The sequence below is a fragment of the Gracilinanus agilis genome, chromosome 3 (assembly GCF_016433145.1).
Source record: "Gracilinanus agilis isolate LMUSP501 chromosome 3, AgileGrace, whole genome shotgun sequence".
NCBI classification, from domain to species: Eukaryota; Metazoa; Chordata; class Mammalia; order Didelphimorphia; family Didelphidae; genus Gracilinanus; species Gracilinanus agilis.
In genome coordinates this window covers 177,523,926-177,546,704 of record NC_058132.1, presented here as the reverse complement: position 1 = coordinate 177,546,704, position 22,779 = coordinate 177,523,926, and positions in this window count along the sequence as shown.

Below are 22,779 nucleotides of genomic sequence, written 5' to 3'. Positions count from 1 at the left end.
AAACTAAATAATCTAATTCTTTATAATAGATGAGTCAAAGAGGAAATCATAGAAACAATTACAGACATCATTAAAGAAAATGACAATGAGGTGTCATCATACCAAAACCTATGGGATACAGCCAAAGCCATACTCAGGAGAAATTTTATATCACTGAGTGCCTATACCAAGAAAATAGAAAGAGCACTTGCAACTTAAAAAATTAGAAAAAGAAAAAATTAAAAATTCCCAAATAAAAGGTAAATTGGAAATCCTAAAAATTAAAGGAGAAATTAATCAAATTGAAAGTTGAAGAACTATAGACTAATAGATAAGACTAGGAGCTGGTACTTTAAAAAAAAACAAATAAAATAGATAAAATGATAGTCAAGCTAATAAAAAAGATAAAATAAATCAAATTAACAGTTTCAAAGATGAAATGGGCAATCTCACTTCTAATGAAGAGGAAATGAAGGCAATTATTAAGAACTACTTTGCAGAATTATATGGCAATAAATATGACAATCTAGGTGAAATGGATGAATATTTTCAAAAATATAAATTACCCAGATTAACATAACAGGAAATAGAATTCTTAAACAATTCCATCTCAGAAAAAAAAAATTGAACAAGCCAACAAACCAACAAAATTCACATGATTATCTCAATAGATGCAGAAAAAGCCTTTGACAAAATAATCTATTGATTCAGTGCCATACCTATCAAACCACACCAAAAAAAAAAAAAACCCAACAACTTTTCACAGAACTAGAAACAATTATAACAAAGTTCATTTGGAAGACAAAGATCAAGAATATCAAGGGAAATAATGGAAAAAAAAAGTGTGAAGCATGGGGGCCTAGCAATACCAGATCTTAAACTGTACTCTAAAGCACTGGTCATTGAAACAATATGTTATTGGCTAAGAGACAGAAGGGTGGATCAGTGGAATAGACTAGGGGTGAATGACCTCAGTAAGCTAGTGCTTGATAAACCCAAAGACCCCAGATTTTGGGACAAGAATTCACTATTTGACAAAATTGTTGGGGACATTGGAAAACAGTATGGGAGAGATTAGGTTTAGATCAATATCTTACACTGTATGCCAAGCTCAATTCAAAATGGGTAAATGATAAATATAAAGTGTGAAATCATAAATAAATTAGATGACTATAGACTAGAATACCTGTCAGATCTTTGGGAAAGGAAGGAATTTAAGACAAAGCAAGAGATAAAGAACATTGCAAAATATAAAATGAATGACTTTGATTATATCAAATTAAATGTGTTTTGTATAAACAAAACCAATGCAACCAAATTTAGAAGGAAAGCAACAAACTGGGAGAACATTTTTATAACAAAACTGTCTGAAGTTTAATTTCCCAAATATATGAAGAACTAAGTCAAATTCACAAAAAAAGTCTTCAATGTTGGGCTTCAGTTAGACAAGGCATAATGCCTCTTCTGATTCCATCTTTGATCTTGAAAGTTCTTTCCTTTCTAAATGCCAAAATTTTATAATGAATATAGTATCAATGTTTCCTACTCATTCTACTCACAGCCCCATAGTAAGACAGCAAGTATTTATTAAGTGAAAAATCACTATAATTGGAAGGGAAATCAGAGACAATCCAATCTAGAGGTTTCAAACTTGTAACCTGAAGGCTACATGCAGTCAGAACCACTCCTGAGTTCCAAAAACCAGATTAAAATGTAACTGAAAAATTTTAAAAAATAAATGAAAATACAACAAAGCATAGATTATATTATGTTTTAAAACTAAGTCAAAATATATGTTTTCCAGGGATACTTACCTATGGATTAGCGGTCGTAGTTTCTATTCAAGTTTGATACCACCAATCTACTCCAATGTCATTATTTTAAAAAATTGAAAAAAAAAACCTGAAACACAATGAGATTAGGTCCTTTGCCTTCTCTCTGACATCTTCAATTTGTCATATACATATATGTATATACACATATTTTATACATGATTATTTATAGATTATCTTCCCCCTTAGGTTATAAATTCCTTTTGGACTGAAATTATTTTGATATTTCTATCCCTAACACTTAGAATAGTGACTGTCACATAGTGTTATGAGGAAATTAGGATTTTAAAGTAAGGTAGCAGCAAGAGCTGTCAGGCAAAACATGAAGGTTCAAAGTATGAAACAGTGGTAAGAGAAGAGAAGCTTTTCCTCAGTGACTCTACTGACTAATGGCAGTTAGGATGCTTGGCTTAACTGTCTGAGTGAAGGGCTAGTAAAAGTGGATTGTTTCCAGCATGAAACCATCTGTCCAGTGAGGAAGCTCAGGTTGAGCATTGAATTTAGTTCTGTATGGTGGACATGCAAATTAGTTCATCTCCCTGACTTCTTTACCCTTTGAAATTAATTGCTGTGATACCTGAGATCCCGAGGAGCTGAGAGCATAAGTGGAACTAAAGAAGACTCATCAGTGAGAAATTATTTACCCTTTCTGACCAGGCAGGCTTGTCCTGACAGCCTGTGTTAGTGTTAGATTAGAATGTCCCACCTACCAGCCCCTTGAGTTCATCCTTAGCTGATTAGATCTGGTGTGACCTTATCCCTTATCACCTACCCTTTAAAATTAACATTAAGCTGTTTTCCATATACTTCCTGTGTTTCCTCTACTCCAACAAGAGCAGATGGTCAGGTTTGTAAATCAAAAAGTAATGAGGTTTGAGATTGTCTTTTGGAGAGGTTTCTCCTCTCTGTGGCACCCTGGCCGGGCCAGGCACCTTTGGCCTTAACCAGATTGATTTAGTGTTGATGTTGTTGTTCTTTGACATTAAAATGATATACCACAGCTTTGTCCAGAAGTTGAGGATGTGATAACTATTGGGACAGGATGCAGGTAACCTAAGCAGACTTAGTTTGGCCTATCCACCCAACCAACCCAGGTCCCTTCTCAGGAATGAGAGAGCTTCTTGTTCAAATTTCCTCTTTTATAGTCCCAGCAGTAACTGCTTTTGCCTTCTGGCTCATGGCATTTGGGTTGGTTCTAAATACTAAAACTACTGAGTGTCAATCAACCTGTTCTCCATTTTCCATAGCAAAATGATATTATAGTTGTTCACAGTTGATCATTGTATAATATTTCTATTACTTTTTACATTGATCTCCTAGGTCTGCTAACTTACTTATCTAAGTCTTTCCAGGTTTTTCTGAACTCATCCTATTTGTCATTTTTTATGGAATAATAATGTTCCATTACAACCACATACCACAACTTCTTCAACTATTCCCCATGGGATTGATGACTCCTCAGTTTCCAGTTCTTTGCCACCACAAAAAGAACTGTTAGTGATATTTTTGTACAGGTAGGTCTTTTTTTCTTATTTCTAAACCTTGGGAAACAGATCCAGAAGTGGCATTGTTGAGTCAAAGACTATGCATAATTTTATGGTCTTTTGACCATAGTTCCATATTGCTTAATGACTGTATCAGTTCACAATTCCACCAACAATGTACTAGTGTCCCAATTTTTCTCACATCCCCTTCAACTTTTATCATTTCCCTTTTTAGTCATGTTATCCAAGATAAGCATGAGGGTGGTATCTCTGAGTTGTTTTCATTTGCATTTCTTTAATCAATAGTGATTTGGAGCATATTTTCAAATAACTATAGATAGTTTTAATTCCTTCCACTAAAAATTTCCTGTTCATAATCTTTGACCATTTTTCAACTGGGTAATACTTGTATTCTTATAAATTTGCCTGAATTCTCTAGGTATTTGAGAAATGAAGTCTTTATCACAGATACTTTCTATAAGATATTTTCCCCAAATTTCTTGTTTCTTGTTTCCCTTCTAATCTTGCTTTCATTGGTTTAATTTGTACAAAACCTTTTTAATTTAATGTAATCAAAGTTATCTATTTTATTCTTTCATAATGTTCTCTATGACATGTTTGGTCATAAATTCTTCCCTTATCCATAAGTCTTTTTTTGTAAAATTTTTCTGTGATCTCCTAATTTATTTATGCTGCCATCCTTTATTTCAAGAACAAGAATTTATTTTGACTTTATTTTAGTGTATAGTGTGAGATATTGGTCTATATCTAGTTTCTGCAATACTATTTTCTACTTTTCCCAGCAATTTTTGTCAAATAGTGAGATTTTCCCATAAAAGCTTATATTTTTAGGTTCATTGAACACTGTTACTATGGACATTAATTATCATCCATTTATTATTTTATCTATTGCACTGATGTATTACCCTATTTCTTAGCTACTACCAGATTGTTTTTATCTTTATGACTTTAGAGTGAAGTTTGAAATCTGGTATATCTGGGATTCTTTCCTTCATATTTATATTACTGATTCCCATGATATTCTAGACCTTATGTTCTTACAGATGAATTTTGTAATCATATTTTCTAGCTCTACAAAATAATTTTTGGATAGTTTGATTGGTATGACACTGATTTGGTAAATTAATTTATGTAGGATTGTCATTTTTATCATATTAGATCAGTATATCCAAGAGTACGTAATGTTTTTCCAGCTGTGAAGGTTGGACTTTATTTTTGTGAAGTGTTCATATATTTTTGGACTTGTTCCAAAAGGTATACTTCCAGGTATTTTACAATTTATCCAAGTATTTTGAATGGAATTCCCTTTTTTAGGAAATAAGGTAAGGGATAGAGTAAATTTCAGGGATTAGCTTTAAGAGGAAGAGAAGGAATTTGAATACAAGCCCTAGGAGAGGATTCTGAGAAGGAAAAAAGGATTGTGGGAGTTTTTTTGAACTGTTAACTGCCATTGCTCTCGGCCTCTTTTTCATCTGAGCTGGAAGGACACTTTGCTCTGAGAGATTTTCCCTATGTAGTCATAATTTCTTGGAGAGATTATTGATTCCTTGGTTGAGAATCTGCTATAGAGAAAACTATTTTCCCTGAAGTACAGAGACCATCTGCCAGTGATTTATCTGCTAGAAATTCTCTTGGGCCAAGGTAATCCAAAGATTGTCATCTAGGACTTTGGGTGATATAGTGCAGTCAACCCTAGGCTTTGGGTAAGGGCTCAAATTCACCTGTGATTCCTTCCTTTTTTCCTCTTTTTGTTAATCCATAGTAATTAGAGTAGTTTAGCATCATATAGCTTTTGGGAGATAAGAGCAGGGAGATATAAGAAGGAATAGAGAAGACCAGAAGACAGATCTGTGAAGATCTCACAGCTTAGAGGGGGGTAGATATAGCTGGATATATTTAAGACTGTATTTATTATTTGTCTAACATTAATAAACTTGATTTTACTATTTTAAAATTTGTGCTTCATTGGCCCTGGGGAAGCTTCCTAGGTGGGTTGTATCATTGTACATCCCTTTAGGAAGTTTACCTATTTCACTTTTCTATCCTTTGATGGTGGGTTTTGTTGGTGATAAATATAAATGCTAATGATTGGTGTGGGTTTATTTTGCAACCAGCAATTTTACCAAAATTGTTCTTTATTGCTATAAGTTTTTTAGTTGGTAATCCAGGATATAATATGCAAAAAGTGACATCTTAGTTTCCTTATTGCTTTTCTTATTATTTCAATTTATTTTCCTTCTCATTGCTATAGATAGCATCTCTAGTACTGTATTAAATAGTTGTGTTGATAATGGACATCCTTGCTTCTCCTGTGGTCTTACTGAAAAGGTTCTCGCTTATCCCAATTAAAGATAATGTTTGCTAATGGCTTTAAATTAATGACAATAATCACTTTAAGGAAAGCAAAATTTATTCTAATTTTTAAATGTATAAAATAAGGAGTGCATGTTGTATTTTGTCAAAAGCAATTTCTTCATCTATTGAAATAATATAGAGAACCCAGAAGACTTCCAGGTTAAGATGGCTGCAGAGTAGAACTGGGTTTTTAACTCTCCTTACCACTGACCCATACATGAAACCTCAAAAGGACAAAAAAAAAGAAATCCAGATGAATGAAGGGACCCCACAAATAGGGTGCAGCATAGAAGGTACATGATATTTGGGCATTTCCAAAATATAAGGGGGTGAAATAGCTCTCATCAAAAAAATGCAAACTGATCAACCCTCCCCCACCCTACCTACATTACTAGAGTCAGATGCAGTGAACCAGAGTTAGAGTGAGCTGGAGGCAAACTCTAGCTTCTTGGCAGCTAACTGGGACCACCAGGAGCTTCTCCCTGAGAGCAGCAAGACTTGAGACCCCAGGAATCCAAAGAGCCCAGACCTTGGGTGCTGGGATAGAGCTACAAGGGAAAACAGACAGTGGAAGCAGAGCACTGAGATACAGGGGGAAAAAGTCAGAGGAGCAAGCATGGGGCAATTTCTGAGTTCTTGGCAGCTGACTGGGACCACTAGGGGCTTGCCCCTGAGAACAGCTAGACTTGAGACCCCAGGAGTTGAAAGAACCCAGAGCTTGGATTTGGGGATATAGCTGAGAGGGGCAGCATGGTGCTGTTACTGGTAACCTTCCCAAAAAAATGAAAGTTGGTCACAAGCTCTTGAAGAGTTCAAATATGAGATCATGAGAAAGATGGAAGAGATTTGGCAAGAAAAGAGGGAAATAGCTCAAGAGGAAATTAAGAGTTTAAAAGACAGAAACTCCCAATTGGAGAAAGATGCCCCCAAATCAAGCTAAATGATAAGCAATTTGGAGACCCAAATAAAACATCGGGAAACCATGAAAAACAGGATAGACCAAATTGAAAAGGAAAATCAAAAGATTATAGCAGAAAACCAGTCTCTAAAGACCATAATTGGGCAAGTAGAAGCCAATGATCTTGCAAGACAGAAAGAACTAATAAACCATAATCAAAAGAATGACAAAATAAAAAGAACCATGGAATATCTCACTAAGAGAATGACAGATCAAGAAAACAGATCTGGAAGAGACAATTTGAGAATCATTGGTCTTCCTGAAAAATCAGAAACAAATAGAAATCTGGACATCGTACAACAAGAAATTATACAAGAAAACTGCCCTGATGTTCTTGAACAAGAGGGCAAAATAGACATTGAAAGGATCCATAGATCACCCTCTACACTAAACCCTCAAAAGTCAACCCCCAGGAATAAATCTCCAAATTCAAGAGTTTCCAAGTTAAGGAAAAAATATAACAAGAAGCCAAAAAGAGAAAATTCAGATATCAAGGAACACCAATCAGGATTACATAGGATCTGGCAGTCTCCATACTAAAAGACCTCAAGGTTTGGAATAGGATATTCAGAAAGGCAAGAGAAGTGGGGAGGTACAAAGACAATGCAACAGAACACACAAACAATAGCCAAAACACAGTAACTTAGCAAGCAGAATTAGATCTTCAAACAATCAACCAATCAATAAATACAATATGTGTGACAGGATACAGGGACTAAATTTGAGTCCCTTTTCTTTTTCTTTTTTCCAATTCCAATGCTCCTTTACAGAGACTTGATTACAGATTTCAATTTCTAGGTTACTCAGGCTACCTGTCAATCTTCTCTTAAAGAGAGATCAATTGAATTGAAACACATCCTGTTATTATAAGTATCCCCAGGAACAGTTCTAGATATTTGCACTGTGATATATTTTCTGAGATGACAAGCCATTTTAAATATACAAAAATAGAATTTTCCCAATTTGGTTTATGCTGCTCAGTATCATATTTGGTTGCCTATTTAATTTTAAAGTTTAGGAATTAGTTCAAAATAGCTGGCTGAGGAATAGTTTTAGAGTTAGTAGGAAGAAAAATATCAGAAGATTATGGGTACTTGTAGTCCCTTCATGGTTGCCAAAATTTAAGTGTTAAAATTAATGTTTTGGCTAAATATATAAAAATTATAAATCTTTTATTTATAAAAAAGGTGAAAGTAGAGAAATACAAAAGGACAGAAAAGACATTAACTGTCTAACTAAATATTGTTCCAGTGCTTGGTTCAGCCAGGACTTGTTAAACTTCAAACAGAATTAAACTATTACCAGAAAGCAGGAAGGAAAAACCAGCTATCCACTCATCCAAGTTCCCTCCAGGATGCAGGACAAGACAGTGTCTGGAGCTGAAGATGACTCTTGAGGTGGAATTTCTTCTTTGAGCCTACTGTCTTCTTGAATCATACTTCCTTCTTTGACTGACTCTCTTCTAGGAGTTCACTCTCTCTTCTTAGCCAGACTACCTGCTTTTATGGGGGTTTCCTGTCCCTGTCCCTTTTCATGGGGGCCAATCACATTTTCCAAATTCTCTGAGTTGTCACCTTTGGATTCACACCTTTCTGAGTGTATGAATTCTTCTTCTCACCTAGCATGAAGTACTGTGTAAACTCAATAAATGATTCAATGTTATTGCCAACCAAAGTGTTAACTTCAACTAGGCAAAGAGAACAAATGATTCCCTTTTCACAAGTGTGAACTCAAAGAAAACCAAGAATTCCCTTTTACAAAACACAGGAATTATAGGAACATAACTATGAAACCCTTTCCACACAACTAAAACTAAATCTAAACAATATATAATTGGGTGAAATAGTTTTTAATGATTGCCTTAATTTCCCCTTCAATAGAGGTGAGGTCTCCCTTTTCATCTTTGATACTGTCAGTTTGGTTTTCTTCTTTCCTTTTTTTTATTAGATTGACCAGTACTTTGTCTGTTTTCTCTGTTTTTTCAAAATACCTGCTTCTAGTCTTATTTATTAATTCAGTAGTTCTTTTACTTTCTATTTCATTAATTTCTCCGTTGATTTTTAGTATTTCTAATTGGGTTTTCATCTGGGGATTTTTAATTTCCTTGCTTTCTAGTTTTTTAAGTTGCATGCCAAATTCATTAATCTCTGCCCTCCTTAATTTCTTAATATATGCACTCAAGGATATAAATTTCCCCCTGAGTACTGCCTTGGCTGCATCCCACAGAGTTTGGTAGGATGTCTCATCATTGTCATTCTCTTCAATGAAATTGTTGTTTGTTTTTATGATTTCTTCTTTGACTAGCTGGTTTTGGAGAATCATATTGTTTAATAATATTGTTTAATTTCAAATTGGTTTTTGATTTGCCTGTCCAGTTGCCCTTACTATTATTATTTTTATTGCATTATGATCTGAGAAGGTTACATTCATTATTTCTGCTCTTTTGCATCTGATTGAAATGTTTCTATGCCCTATTACATGATCAGTCTTTGTGAATGTACCATATGCAGCTGAAAAGAAGGTGTATTCCTTTTTGTTCCTATTTATTTTTCTCCACATATCAATTAAATCTAATTTTTCTAGGACTTCATTCACCTCTCTTACCTCTTTCTCAATTATTTTTCAGTTTGATTTATCTAGATCTGAAAGAGGAATATTTAGATTTCTCTCTATTATGGTTTTCCTATCTATTTCCTTCTTGAGCTCTGTCAGTTTCTCCTTTATGAATTTGGTTGTTATGCCACTTGGTGCGTGCATATTGAGCACTGTTATTTCCTCATTTTTATACTGCCTTTAATCAGGATGTAATGACCTTCCCTGTCTTTTTTAATCATATCTATTTTTACTTTGGCTTTTTTAGAAATCATAATAGCCAGTCCTGCCTTCTTTTTCTCATTTGATGCCCAAAAGATTTTGTTCAAGCCCTGAACCTTAAACTTGTGTATGTCCACCCACCTCATATGTGTTTCTTGTAGACAACATATGGTGGGATTTTGGTTTCTAATACAATCTGCTATTTGCTTCTGTTTTATGAGTGAGTTCATCCCATTCACATTCAGAGTTATAATTATCAGTTTTGCATTCACTGACATTTTTGTATCCTCCCCTAGTCCTACCTCTTCTTCTTACACTATTTCCTTACAAACCAGTGATTTGCTTTGAACTGGTATCCCTTATCCCCTCCCTTGATTAACTTCCCTTTCTACCCCTCCCTTATTATTCCCCTCTTTTTATTTTTAAAGGCCTAATGAATTCCCTCCCCTTCTTCTCCCCTCCCCTTCTTGACCTCCCCACTCCCCTGTTCCCCTTTGTTTATCCCTTCTGACTTTCTCAGTAGGGTTAGATAGAGTTTTATATCCCAATGGATAATATAGCTACTCTTCCCTCTCCAGGTTTATTACACTGAGAGTAAGGTTTAAATATTACCTCTTAATGCTCTCTTCCTCTCCTTCTTAAAATACTATTTGTCCCCTCCCCTTCCCATGCCCTCTTTGTGTGTAATAGAATATCCTATTTTTCTTATAATCTCAAGTTTCTCTTGGTGTCCCCTACTATTCACCCCCCTCTTTCCCACCCCATGTCATCTTAGACCATTTAGTATTCTGTCCTTTCCCTATGAATTATTCTTCTGATTGCTATAATAGTGAATACTATAATTGTGAATAGAGTTCACTACAGAGAATTATACATAGCATTTCTCTACATAGGAATACAGATAATTAGATCTTATTGAAGCCCTTAAATAATCAAATTTTAAAAATTATGAGTTTTCTTTCTTTCCCCTCTTTTTCTTATTTACCTTTTCATGTTTCTCTTGATTTTTGTGGTTGGATATCAAAATTTCCATTTAGTCCTGGTCTTTCCTTTGCAAATACTTGGAAATCTTCAATTTTGTTGAATGCCCATACTTTCCCCTGGAAGTATATAGTCAGTTTTGATGGGTAGTTGATTTGTGATTGTAGGCCCAGCTCTCTTGCCTTTCTGAATATCATATTCCAAGCCTTGAAGTCTTTTAGAGTGGATGTTGCCTTATCCTGTGTGATCCTGTTTGGTGCTCCTTGATATTTGAATTGTCTCTTACTTCTTGTAAGATTTTTTTTCTTTTACTTGGAAGCTCTTGGTTTTTGACTATTATATTCCTGGGTGTTGTCTTTCCTGTGTCTAGTGTAGAGGGTGATCTATGGATCCTTTCAATGTCTATATTGCCCTCTTGTTGTAAAACTTCAGGGCAATTTTGCTGAATAATTTCTTTTAGTATGGAGTCCAAGTTTCTATTAATTTCTGCTTTTTCAGTAAGACCAATGATTCTCAGATTGTCTCTTCTAGACTGGTTTTCTTGGTCTGTCACTTTCTTATTGAGATATTTCATGTTTCCTTCTATTTTATCAGTCTTTTGACTTTGTTTTATTTGTTCTTGCTGTCTTGAGAGATCATTAGCTTCTAATTGCTCAATTCTAGCCTTTAGGGACTGGTTTTCACCTATAATCTTTTGGTTTTCAGCTACGATCTTTTTGTTTTCCTTTTCAATCTGGTCATTTCTGGTGTTCAATTTGCTTATCAGTTCATTTGATTTCTGAGCCTCACTTTAAAATTGCAAAATTCTGCCTTTTAAACTGTTATTTTCTTGCCAGATCTCTTCCATCTTTCTCATCATCTCAGATTTGAATTCTTCAAAAGCTTGTGACCAGTATTCTTTATTTTGGGAAGTTTTGGATATGACTACATGTTTGTTCTCCTCTGTTGTCTGGATTTTCTCTGTGTAAAATTTGTTGAGTGTTACAGAGTTCTACTTGATAATCTTTCTCTTCTGGAGTTCCCGATTTTGGCTTGCCATTGTCGTTAGCCCTGCGCCTTCTGCGTTTTGTCCTCACACTCAGAGTCTGTCTGCGCTCTCTATGCTCCCAAGGTCTCAGGTCTCGTTATTCTTGGGGTTGAGCCTCCTGGTCATCCCTGGTCTTTTCCTCTGCCCAAGTATCCTTCAGCAGTCTCAGGGCGCTACTTCCACAGCCGTGTTCCAGTCTGCACAGGGTTTGCACTTGAGGTCCAAGCCTGCTCTGGAGATCCTTGTCCACGCCTAGGGCAATGCCTTTGTGGGTGCTTGCGCTCAGGGTCTGTATTCAAAGTCCATGAGCTTTCTTTAACCTTTTGAGGTCCTAAGTCTTGCTGCTCTCAGGAACAAGCCCTGGAACTGCCAATGATTTAAAGGGTGCACCAAACCTGCCTTAACTCTTGTGTGCTGGCCTTGGCACTGTATGTGGTGTGGGGGGTGGTGAAGGGGTTTCCTGAGCTCGCGCTCTAGTGAGAGCTGTTTCACCCCTTTATAGTGTGGAAATGCCCTGATTCCATGTACCTTCAATGCTGCGCCCTGTTGTGGGGTCCCTTCGTTCATTTGGATTTGTTTTTATGTCCCCTTGAGGAGTCCTTTATGCTTTGTTTAGGAGAACAAAGCAGCTGCTCCATATTCTGCCACCATCTTAACCAGAAGTCCAGATTGTTTTGATAATTACTACTTTCCTAATATAGTTTTAGATCTGGTAATGCTAGACCACCTTTCTTCACATTTGTTTTTAGTTGATTCCATTGATTTTCTAGACCTCTTTATTATGCATATATATTTAATGTTTAAATGGACAAACTTGTTGAATTGTACATCTGACTATATAATCTTGACTTTAGTCATTCTTAATCATTTTTTTCTCATTTGGATTGTTAGACCAAATACTTTGATAGTCTCTGAATCTCATTTAGGAGTCATTATTGACTTTTCTTGTGTGCCTTGGCAAATAACATATTTCTAGCCCTCAGATATTCTTACTCATTTTTCTCCCACAGGAATCTAGGACTCTGACTGTAAACCTCTGGATTCTGGTAGTTTCACACTTCTTTATCTTGCCAAGACCATACTACCTCTCTCCTTTTCATTTTCTTTTGGAAACTGTTTTATTTTATCATAATTGTGCTTCCTGATGGGAGGGGGCTGACTTTCTTGCTTATATTTATATTTATTGATTATATTTATATTCCCAGCACTTAGCAATTTTATCACCTCAAACCAAGTCCCAGAATTGTGTCAGAGCTACATTGATAGGAGTCTTTTCTTCACCCTGGGCTATAGTGTTCTCTGTACCTGCATTAGGTGAAATTCTAGACATACTGACAATTCTCCTGAGGGAGTCTCTAGTGTAGGATGCACCCTATGGACTGGGATGAGGAGGAAGAGAATAAACAGGTCTCTGACTCTTCTGCTATAATTATCTCACTTCAACTATAAATATAAAACAATAAAGGGGAATTTATGACTTTTAAGTAGTCTCTCTCTCTCTCTCTTTTCTCTCAAGTATCTTTGACAAATGTCCCATTTCTCAAATGTATTGACAACTGAGTCAAATTTATGAGTACAAAGCACTCCCCAAATGAAAAATTGTCAAGTGATATGAATAGGAAATTCTCAGATGAAGAAATTAAAAATATTTTTAGTTATTGGAAAAATGTTCCAAAGCATTATTAATTAGAAAAAAATGCAAGAAAATTCCAAAGTACTACTACGCACCTATTGTATTGGCTATTATGACAAAAATGGAAAATGATAAATTTGAGAGGTTGTGGAAAAATTGGGACACTCACTGTTAGTGGAACAATTAACTGATATAAGCATTATGGAGTACAATTCAGAAACACATCTAAAGGGTTATAAAACTATGCAGCAATAATACTATTACGTCTGTATCCCAAACAGATTAGAAAAAGTGAGAAAGGACCATATCATACTAAAATAGTTATAGCTGGTTTTTTATCATAGCAAAGAATTAGAAATTTAGGTGATATTCATCATTGTGTGAGTGGCTTAACAAAATGTGGTATATGATGGTGATGGAATATTATTGGGCTTTAAGAAATAATGAGGAGGAGGATTATAGAAAAAGCTGGAAAGACCTACTCAAACTGATGTAAAATGAAATAAGCAGAACCAGGAGGACATTGCACACAGTAAAAGCAATATTGCATGATGGTCAACTGTGAAAGCCTTACCTTTTCTCAGAAAAAAGAATCATCCCAGGACAATTCTGAATAAAATATGACAAAGAAGGCTATCTATGTCCAGAGAAAGAAATGTTGGAGTCAGAATGCAGATTAAAAGAAACTACTTTGACGTTAATTAATTTATGTTTTTTTTTATTTTGAAGTTTGGGTTTTATGTGAGAATCCTCATACAAAGATGACCAATATGAAAGTATATTTTGCATGATAATACATGTATAATCCAAATAAAACTGCTTCCTGTCTCCCTGAAGGGGGAGAGAAAGAAAATGGGAAAGTGAGAAAATTTGGATCATATAATTTCAGAAAATATATGTTGAAAATTATTATTACATGTAATTGGGAAAATAAAATATTTTCAAAAAACCTGGTACTTATAGATAAAAAGAACTTATAGACAGAATAGTAAAATGGATAAAGAGCTAACTTTAGAATCAGGAAGACCTGTGTCCAAGTTCTGTCTTTAGTATGTACTCATTATGTGACTTTAGACAAATCATTTAACCTCTTTTTAGTTCAGGCATCTCTCTGTGACTAAAAATTACATATTTACATTTCTAAGAGGCAGGATTTTGGATAGAGGCAGAGTCAAGATAGCAGCTTAGGTGCAGCAAAAGTCCAGACCTCTCAAAATATTTCCACACCAATAAAAAACAAAGTGCTTTGAGAGTACAGAAAACCAAATCTAACAACAGTACAGAGCTGGGTGATCTTCCTCATGCATTCAACTTAAAAGGTATGCCCAATAAATCCTCAATTCTTGAACTCTTGGGTTCAAGGGAAAGGAAGAAGGAAGGTCCCAGGAACCCTACCCCACCTACAGTGCTGAGTCTCCAGTGGTGGATGTAATCTCTGGGCAGGCAAGGACTTTAGTGTGGAGGGAGTAACTTGCTGGCACACCTGTGCCAGGCTCAGGGTGTTGAACACAGGTGGCAGGGAGGCAGCTGGAGGAGAAGCACAGACAGGGCAGTGAAGTCATAGCCAAAAAACTCCATCTTGCCCACCCCACCCCCTTTCTGGAAGTTTTGGCCTCAAAGTAAATCCAGATTCACAGATCAACTCCACCCTGGCTTAATCTTATCAATAGGACAGATAAGAAGTCTTCAGAGGGCAGAGAAGCTCCAGCACTCCTCCCCCATAGACTGCACTCATAGTAGCTGCAAGAACCCACATCTTTAGCTTCTGCTGGGGAAGATCTGACCTTAGGGCTTATTATTATCATCAGCATAATCAATCAGCAGAGCATTGAAGAAGCCCCTTCAGGACAGAATAGCCCAAACCCACAGATCCAGCAAATAACCAGAGGAGCAATATTACAGCCAATGACAGAGGGCAAAGAAGGAAAAAATATGAAAAAACAAAAGAAAAAGAAAAAAGAAATTAAAATTGAGAGCTTCTATCCAGGTAATGAACAAATAGCAAATAGAACAGAGTAGGAACAAGGAACACCAAGTGAAATATTATGTTGATAATAACAGAGATATCTGGGAAGCTGATGAGATGGCCTGAAACTAGAAACCTGCAGGACCAACACTTCCCCCACCTACAGTCTAGAGTGAGTAGGGTGGGGTAGGTATTCCTTACTCTTCACCCCTCCCACCAAGCAGTTGGAAATCAGTTGGAAATGGAGGCAGGGCCAATGTCTTCTGGCAAGCCTCAGCAAGGAAAATTTCTAATGATGTACACTTTCTCAACTTATACTCACCACAGGTTTGTCTGAGGGACAATAGGAAAAGCTTGATATCTTGATGTTATCAGGGACTGAGGAGGATCTGACTTCTTTGGCTGGCAACTGATAGGAACTAAACTCTATGGTGGCTATGAGTATGCCCAAAATAATACCCAGGCACAGCTACTAAAAGATAAGGTTTTTACTGTTAAAGAAGAAGGGAAGAGAGGGAAGGGGTATCCAGGATTTGGGTAAGATCTGGAAAGCCCTTAACTGTTAGGTAGAAACTCCCCCTCCCCCAGGAGGGAGTGGCAGACTTTATATCTAGCTGGCCCTCAAAGCTTATAATAATCACTTCTAATATCTAAAATAACTAAATGAATAACAAAATGCTATTTCAAGAAATATCTAATTCCACTAGACTGGCAAACTCCTGAGTAGAAACTAAAATGGCTTCTGCCACTATGGCCACCAAGACAATCTCAAAACCCGGAACAGCAAGCAGAGTGACTTGCTCACTTCAACCCCTAGAAATCAACTGTTAACTCCTTTCCAACTGTTCCCTCACCCAGAGTTCTCCAGTGGGGGTCCCCTGGAATTCTTGGTGAGGCTTGACCCTGTATCTTGCAGGAATTCCACCCTGCCATTTTCCATGTTACAGTATTCCCCCTTTTATAGTGGAATTCCCACTGGAAATTCTGCAGTCTTAAGATATTTCAGCACAGTTTACCCTTCTCTATGCTATAACTAAACAACTTCCTAAGCAATTTTTTATTCTTAACACCTTAATCCTATTCTTGCTATTGCTATGGTTTATTTTAACTATCTACTCCTATCTGAGGAGGGGAAAAAGGAAGGTTAAACAAGGTGAAAAACAGGTTTTCATATAAAATACAAGCATAACAACATAACAAACCTAGTAACACAACCATAAAACCAAATTTGCAACAATTACAGGTTGCAATGACTCTTCCTATAGCATGCAATGAAATATCTTTGAAACAGATTCAAATGCAAAGTTGCAAAAGACTAAATTGTTTCTCAACTTGCTCCTAACACATAACAAAAGGAACATTGTAAAACTCTATAAGCAAAGTGTCATAGAACCATCTATACAGAAATCTGAAACATTTAACTCTAAGTTTTCATGTTAGTACCTTACTCAAGCTAAGTTAATGGGGTTAATACTTCTAAGTTCTAAATTGTTAGTATGTTAATGTTATCTTGTTAGTTATAAGTATGTACAAGATTATATACATTACTTATCCTCACATACTATAGTGATTCTCCCTGATTAACTCTGTATTCCAAAAGGTCCCTAAAGCTACCTTTCCCTAAGTTGTTAGTAACTGTACTATGTGTTAGTAATTATAATACAGGCTATACACAATGCCTATATACAGGTGGAAGTTCCCTTAATGTCTATCAAATCAAAAAACAAATAATGGATCTTTTGATATGCTAGAGATCCTACAATACCCTTCCATTATATATATATATAGATATTCACATGTAATATGTACATTTAATACATATATACATAAGGGACTCTCATTTGTCTACATGAGGTCCATGTCAAAAGGTGAACAATCAGTTTTGTGTTGTGTCCAATGAACTAATGTGTGTGTAAAAATATAAAAAAACTAGATGTTAAAAAAAGAGGATAATACTAAGAGAAATGAATTTATATTTCATAAAGAAGCTCATGGCCAGAGTGGGGAAGAAGACCAATACAATGGAAGGGTGAAAGAGGTTGGAGACAGGTAATACTTAATTCTTATGTGGATTCAGATTGAATTAGAAAGAGAAGAACAAGTAGATTCACTGGGACAGAGAATTCATTTATGCACTATACAGAAGTAGAAGGGTAACAAACAGAATAGTGGGGAGGGAAGCAATACAAGGGAAGGAGAGTATGGGGGTAGTTTAAAAAGACCCTTAAGAAAAATAAGAGGGGAATAAGAAAGGAGGGGGAAGAAAGGGAAGAGAAATAAGGGTGATGATTAGGGGTTCTGGTTAAAATCAAAACACTAGTATAGAAGGAAATCATGAAAGAAGGAATGGCAAGACGAGGGGAGGAAGTTAAAATGTTGGGGAATACACAGGTGTTAATCATAACTCTGAATGTGAATGGGATGAACTCATCCATAAAATGGAAGCAAATAGCAGAGTAGATTAGAAACCAAAATCCTACCATATGTTGTTTACAAGAAACACACATAAGGCAGGATAAAAATAAAAGGCTGGAGCAAAATATATTGGGCATCAACCAAGAAAAAGAAAGCAGGAGTCACAATCATGATATCTGACAAAGCCAAAGAAAAAAATAGATCTGATTAAAAGAGATAGAGAAGGACATTTCCTCCTGATAAAAGGCAGTATAAGGGGCAGCTGGGTAGCTTAGTGGAGTGAGAGTCAGGCCTAGAGACAGGAGGTCCTAGGTTCAAACTCGGCCTCAGCCACTTCCCAGCTGTGTGACCCTGGGCAAGTCACTTGACCCCCATTGCCCACCCTTACCACTCTTCCACCTATGAGACAATACACAGAAGTTAAGGGTTAAAAATATATCTTAAAAAAAAAGGCAGTATACACAATCAATAAATGTCAGTACTCAACATGTATGCATCAAATGGTATAGCAGTTAGATTTTTAAAGGAGAAAGTATTGGAGCTTAAGGAGGAAATTGATAATAAAACTATACTAATGGGAGACTTGAACCTTTCTCTATGAGATCTAGATAAATCAAATAAAAAGAATAAATAAGAAAAAAGTAAGAGATGTGAAAGAAATCTCGGAAAAATTAGAGGTAATAGATATAAAAACATGGCGAAAATGCAAAAAATGCAGAAATAATAAATTCAACCTTTTCAGATCATAATGCAATAAAAATAATAATTCGAAAGGGTACAATGAGAGGCATATAAAAATTAATTGGAAATTAAATATTATTCTCCAAAATCAGTTAAAGAATATATCATAAACACAATCAATAATTTCATTGAAGAGAATGACAATGATGAGACACTCTATCAATATTTATGAGATGTAGCCAAAGCAGTACACAGAGGGAAATTTATATCTTTGAGTGCATATATTAATGAACTTGAGAGGGCAAAGATCAATAAACTGGGCATGCAAATACAAAAAAAAAACTAGAAAGGGAACAAATTAAAAATCCCCAGTCAAAAAATAAATTAGAGATTATAAAAATTAAAGAAGAAATCAATAAAATTAAAAGTAAAAGAATTATTGAATTAATAAATAAGACTAGAAGCTGGTACTTTGAAAAAACAAAATTGACAAAGTACTGGTCAATCTAATTAAGAAAAGGAAAGAAGAAAACCAAATCATCAGTATCAAAGATGAAAAGGGAGACCTCACCTCTAATGAAGAGGGAATTAAGGCAATCATTAAAAATTATTTTGCCCAATTATATGGCAATAAATGTGGAAATCTAGGATATACAGATAAATATTTACAAAAATATAAATTACCTAGATTTATAGAAAAAGCAATAAAATACTTAAATAATCCCATATCAGAAAAAGAAACTAAACAAGTCATTAAAGAATTCCCTAAGAAAAAATCCCCAGGACCAGATGGATTCAAAAGCAAATTATATCAAAAATTCAAAGAACAACTAACCCCAATACTATACAAACTATTTGGCATAATAAATAAAAATTCCTTTTATGACACAAATATGGTACTAATTCCAAAGCCAGGCAGATTAAAAACAGAGAAGGAAAACTACAGACCTATCTCCTTAATAAACATAGATACAAAAATCTTAATAGAATACTAACAAAAAGACTCTAGGGGCAGCTGGGTAGCTCAGTGGAGTGAGAGTCAGGCCTAGAGACAGGAGGTCCTAAGTTCAAACCCGGCCTCAGCCACTTCCCAGCTGTGTGACCCTGGGCAAGTCACTTGACCCCCATTGCCCACCCTTACCAATCTTCCACCTATGAGATAATACACCAAAGTACAAGGGTTTTTTTAAAAAAAAAGACTCCAGCAAGTGGTCACAAAGTTATTGACTGTGATCAGGAAGGATGAAGACAAGGAATGCAAGGATGGTTCAATATTAGGAAAACCATGCATATAATTGATCATATCAACAAGCAAAACAACAAAAATCACATGATTATCTCAATAGATGCAGAAAAAGCCTTTGGGGAAGTACAATACTCATTCCTATTGAACACACTAGAAAGTATACGAATAGAAGGACATTTCCTAAAAATAATAAACAGAATATTTAAAACCACCAGCAAGCATCATCTGCAATTGGGATAGATTAGAAGCTGTGATAATGAGATTAAATCTACCTTGCCCATTTTCAAATCTAATCACCAAAAGTGTAAACAACTCCACTTAATTCTCAACTGGGGAGGTCTGTGACCCATATGTGCAAGAATGGGTGATGAATCAGAATTGACTTACTTCCCCTAGGTAGTCCTAAGAAAAACGTCTGTTGTGATTGGACAAGTAAACTGAAAGGGAGGCACAGGAAGTGACAAAAGAAATGACCTGGGTAAATTGAAAGAACTTTTGGGATTTGTCCTTTTTGGCTCTTGGCTGCTCACTTCTTCTTATGGTGGGTGACTAGGACCTGCAGAAGCCCCTATCACTGGCTGAGACCTTGGACTAAGTGAGACTGCTGTTAATCTCTCCCTTGGAAATAAACGTGGTGAGTGTAAAGACTAAAGTTTCCTGGACTTCTCTACAGGAACATCCCTTTCAAAAGAGATTCTTTGACTGAATCTTCTGCTTCATTCATCTCTGATGCTCTGGCCCTCTGGCTCTTTGGCCCTCCAGCTCTTGTAATATACAGAAATAGCCATTTTATGTAGGTACAAAAAGCAGTTTGCCACTTTAGAACTCAGAACCTGGCAAAGAAGCCCTGGGCATGTGCCAATCTGATAGTTAGGGAAGGGGTATAAATTGAAGTGCATAGACCCCTCAACCCTACTTCTTCTTGGGCTGGGAGGCAGGAAGGTGTCTGCTGTCTGGGCCCTGGGAGGAGGGAGATTTTGGTATAGGCAGGCAGGCAGGGTTAAGCTATATTGCTAGCCATATCAATCACCTTTTCTATTGATAAGACCACTGAACTTTATTTCATTCAAGATCATTAACAAGTCAACAAAATTTACTTCAACTTCTGACCCAGGGAGACTTCATAGCCCTGGGCTCAGCATCTAACAGATTCCATAATGAGTTTCAGAGTCAATGGGAGACTCTCAAAGTCGCATTGAACTCTGCACCTAAGACATCTTTATATTCAAATAATATTATAACTTAACATATTTTAGGCAAGATTAATCAGGGTTGCCTAGTTCCCTCTCTCCTTCTCCCAGTTTACCTTTCTGTCAAAATACCCGAATAAACCCAGTTAATCTTCAAGCCTTTAGTAATTATTTAAGAGTTAAATAACTTACTTTTGAAGACAATATCCTTTGATAAACATAGTCAGATTGTGGTAACAGCTTAGCTGATCAATTCCAGATCAAGCTAGTGCTAAACTCATAGGCATTGCTAAAGGTTCAGGAAGTCAGCTCTAACTTCTGTGTGGTGAAAGTGAAGGGAGGAAGGTAATAGGATAGGATGGGAGAAAAGAGAGAGGAAGGTAGAGGAAGGGAAAGGAAGGTAGCGGTCCCCAGCCCCTCCCCTCCCATGAAGGAAATTGACTAGAGCCCTCAAATGAATGATCAGAGAGCAACTTTAGGGTTTGAATAGCTAAGCTTTATTTAGGTTAGGAAAGAGACAGTCTAGGGAGAACTAGGAGGTAGACAGAAAGGGAAAAAGGTGCCAAGAGAGAAATCAGGGTCTCAGGGTAGAGAGAGCAAGTGGGAGCTCAGGGTAGGGAGCTGAGCTTCCAGGCTCTTGAGAGCCCAGCCAGCCTCCAAGGTTGAGAGAAAAAGGATGCCAAATTTTCCCTTTTATACTTTCCCTGACACCTCCCCTAAAGGAAGTGGGAGCTGTCAGGAGAAGTTGTAACAGAGAGAGTCCTGGGAGTTGTAGTCTTCTAGGGCTTATAACAATTTCAAATGACACACTTCCTAGTTACCTCTAAGCCAACAGACAGCCAGGAGCTGTTACTAGGGTTTGTGGTCAAGCTTGAGAATTCTCACCTCTTCAAGGAAGCTTTGCAAGCTGGTGTGGAAAGCAAATCTCTGCTCCCATACCTAAGCTGTGGAACTGTGCTTCTCTCACTACCTAATATTAAGACCTTGATCTCGGGTGGTCATAACACCCTCTAGGGCCCTCCAGTCCTCTGGATCTCCAGCCTTGGACTCAAGGCAGAGCCTCCTCCAACTGAGGAATAATTAGATCTGCCTGAGTTGAACAAGGGGGTCCTAGCAAATTACTTAGTTTGTTAGATTACTTATCCTATCCTATCCTATCCTATCCTATCCTATCCTATCCTATCCTATCCTATCCTATCCTATCCTATACTATACTATACTATACTACACTATACTATCCTATTCCCCTCTCCGATTTTCTTAATTTCTCTTCCTCTTCTCATTTGTAAATAAACTTTCATGAAAGTCATTTTGACTTGAGGTTATTCTTTAATTGGGGATTGATAATTATTCACTTCCCTGGAGACCAAAACTTTTAATATTCACCCAATCAAAACCTCTTTTTACTTCTTATATTGCCTTCCCAATAAGATCAGGAGTGAAACAAGGATGCGCATTATCACCTCTATTATATAACATTGTACTAGAAACACTAGCAGTAGCAATTAGAGAAGAAAAAGAAATAAAAGGTATTAAAATGGGCAATGAGGAGACCAAGCTATCACTCTTTGCAGATGATATGATGATCTACTTAAAGAATCCTAGAGAATCAACTAAAAAGTTAGTGGAAATAATCAGCAACATTAGCAAATTTGCAGGATACAAAATAAACCCAAGTAAATCACTAGCATTTCTATATATTTGCAACACATCCCAGCAGCAAGAGTTAGAAAGAGAAATTCCATTTAATATCACCCTAGATAATATAAAATACTTAGGAATCTATCTGCTAAGACAAACGCAGGAATTAAATGAACACAACTACAAAACACTTTCCATACAATTAAAACTAGATTTAAGCAATTGGAAAAATGTTAATTGCTTATGGTCAAGATGAGCTAACATAATAAAAAAGACAGTCCTACCCAAATTAATTTACTTATTTAATGCCATAACTATCAAACTACCAAGAAAGAACAAGAATATCAAGGGAAATAATGGGAAAAATGTGGAAGACGCCCTAGCAATACCAGATAGTAAACTGCACTGTAAAGCAGTGGTCATCAAAACAATTTGGTACTGGTTAATAGACAGAAGGGAGGATCAGTAGAATAGACTTGGAGTAAATTGGAACATTACTGCATTGCTGGTAGAGTTGTGAATTGATCCAACCATTCTGAATGGCAATTTGGTACTA